We start from the raw sequence: 2,766 nt of genomic DNA, 5'->3' as shown, positions 1-2,766 counted from the left end.
GAGACGGAGTTTCACTCTTGTTACCCAGGCTGGAGTGCAATGGCGCAATCTCGGCTCACCGCAACCTCCGCCTCCTGGGTTCAGGCAATTCTCCTGCCTCAGCCTCCTGAGTAGCTGGGATTACAGGCACGCGCCACCATGCCCAGCTAATGTTTTTGTATTTTTAGTAGAGATGGGGTTTCACCATGTTGACCAAGATGGTCTCGATCTCTTGACCTTGTGATCCACCCACCTCGGCCTCCCAAAGTGCTGGGATTACAGGCTTGAGCCACCACGCCCGGCCTCCTTTTTTTTTTTTAAGATGGGGTTTCACCATATTGGTCTGGCTGGTCTCAAACTCCTGACCTCAGGTGATCCGCCCACCTCAGCCTCCCAAAGTGCTGGGATTACAGGCGTGAGCCACCATGCCCAGCTGTTTTTTTTTTTTTTTTTTTTAGACAAAGTCTTGCTCTGCCACCCAGGCTAGAGTGCAGAGGTATGATCTTGGCTCACTGCAACGTCCACCTCCTGGGTTCAAGTGATTCTCCTACCTCAGCCTCCCGAGTAGCTGAGACTACAGGTGTGTACCATCATACCCAGCTAATTTTTGTATTTTTAGAGACAGGGTTTCACCATGTTGGCCAGGCTATTCTTGAACCCTTGATCTCAAGTGATCTGCCTGCCTCAGCCTCTCAAAGTGCTGGGATTACAGGTGTGAGCCACCACGGCCAGCCCAGATATGACCATTTCTATTGACTCCCATTGCCTAGATATTTCACTTAGAAAGTTTAGTGTTGTTTTGTTTTTGTTTATTTGTTAGCTATGGAATCTTTATTTTTTTTTATTTATTATTTTTTTCAGTTGACAGAGCTAGCTGAGGTTTTATTTTGGAGGAAAAAAACAGCAATTGAATTGGGGGCCTGGGCAAGGGGGTCCCCAGGCAGTAAATTCTCCCGCAGGTGGGCTGAGGGCCAGGGCTGAGCCTCCAGTGGGTCTCCCATTCCCTGTGCTACCCTGCACAGCAACCTCCCTCCCGGGCTCCGGAGCAGCCGCAGGAGTGGCAGGCTGTGAGGGGCGGGCTGTGGGGGGCTGCTGCAGCTGTTCACTTGGGCAGGACCTCAGAGGACTTGGACGCCAGCTTCCTATCACAGGTCTTGATCTTCTTCAGATCCATGGCCCTGGTGGAGCTGGTGTGGCTGAAGGAGCTGGAGCCTGTGCCAGAGCCAAAACTGGAACCCAGGCCGTAGCTGTGGCCAGGGCTTGTGAGGCCCCCATAGGCCAAGCTCAGACCACCTGCATAGCCACTGGTGGTCTTTGTGTGGATACTCATGTTCTGCATCCCAGACTCCAGCCAGCTCTCCTCGCCCTCCAGCAGCTTGTGGTAGGTGGCGATCTCGATGTCCAGGGCCAGCTTGACGTTCATCAGCTCCTGGTACTCACACAGCTGCCTCGCCCTGTCCTGCCTGGCCTGCTGCAGGGCAGCCTCCAGCTCGGACAGCTTGGTGTTGGCATCCTTAATTACCAGCTCCCCACGCTGCTCGGCATCTGTGATGGCGGCCTCTGGGGAAGCCCTCTGGCCTTTGAGGTCCTCAGTCTCAGCCTGGAGCCAGCTGATGTTCCGGTTCATCTCCGAGACCTCAGTCTTTGAACACCGCAGGTCATGCCCCTGCTTCCCACCCAGCGTCTGCAGCTCCTCATACTTGACCTGGTACGTGCTTTCAGCCTCAGCCCGGCTGCAGCTGGCGATCTCTACTGCACCTTGACCCCAACAATGGTGCTGTCCATGTCCAGGGAGCGGCTGCTGTCCATGGACAGCACCACAGATGTGTCTGAGATCTGGACTGCAGCTCCCGGTCGCCTCTTTATACAGCTGATCTCGTCAGTCAGCCCTTCCAGGCGAGACTCCAGCTCTACCCTGTTCATGTCAGCTTCATCCACATCCTTCTCGATGAGGACAAATTCATTCTCCATCTCTGTAGCTTGTTGACCTCATCTTCATACTTGTTCTTGAAGTGCTCCACCAGCGCCTGCATGTTGCCAAGCTGCACCTCCAGCTGCAGCTTCTCCTGGCCCAGAGTCTCCGCTGCTACCTAAGGTTGTTGTCGATGGAGCTCTCGAACGTGTCGTCCATGTCGCTCCGAGCCGTCTTCTGTGGCTGCAGGAGGCTCCACCTGATCTCCAGCATCTTGTTCTGCTGCTGCAGGAACCGCACCTTGTCGATGAAGGGGGCAAGCTTGTTGTTGAACATCTTGATCTGCTCCTTCTCCTGGATGCACACAGCCTGGATGTTGGGGTCCACCCTCATGTTAAGGGGTCTCAGCTCTGGTTGACTCAGGCTCTGGTTGACTGTGAAGTCAGTGAGGCTTCCCATGCCACTGGCCCCACCATAGCCTCCGCCCAGGCCGCCCTGGAAGCTGCTGCTGCCCACTCAGGAGAAGCTCGAGGAGCTGATGCAGGCACTGGGCCCACTTGTGTAGGAGCAGCTGCTGAAGGCCCAGGGGCCAGAGGTGGACACTTTGCAGGACTTCTGGCTCATCCTGACAGACATGGTGAAGGCGGGAGTGAAGGCAGGTGGGCCGAACCAGGGGGGGATCCCAGAAGGAGCGGAGAAGCTGCTGTTTGGTAGCCATGGAATCGTTACACCTAACACGTTTGGGGAGGGAACTGCAGACTCTTGTTTTTTGTTGTTGCTCCTGAGAAAGAGTCTGGCTCTGTCGCCCAGGCTGAAGTGCAATGGCACAGTCTAGGCTCACTGTAACCTGCACCTCCTGGGTTCAAGCCATTCTC

The 2,766-nt window shown here is 55.2% G+C and overlaps 1 pseudogene across 1 annotated transcript; it reads right to left on the bottom strand.

Moving 5' to 3' along the window:
- Positions 1-1,071: 1,071 nt before the first annotated feature.
- Positions 1,072-2,527, bottom strand: LOC116528062 (annotated as a pseudogene). Its single transcript, XR_004258836.1, has one exon. The product of XR_004258836.1 is annotated as a keratin, type II cytoskeletal 8 pseudogene (transcript).
- Positions 2,528-2,766: the final 239 nt, after the last annotated feature.

Source organism: Sapajus apella, unplaced genomic scaffold, assembly GCF_009761245.1.
Source record: "Sapajus apella isolate SASKATOON/1434 unplaced genomic scaffold, GSC_monkey_1.0 scaffold56, whole genome shotgun sequence".
In the NCBI taxonomy this organism is placed as follows: Eukaryota; Metazoa; Chordata; class Mammalia; order Primates; family Cebidae; genus Sapajus; species Sapajus apella.
The sequence above is the reverse complement of the archived record's forward strand: the minus strand, read 5'-3'. Positions and strand labels throughout refer to the sequence as shown.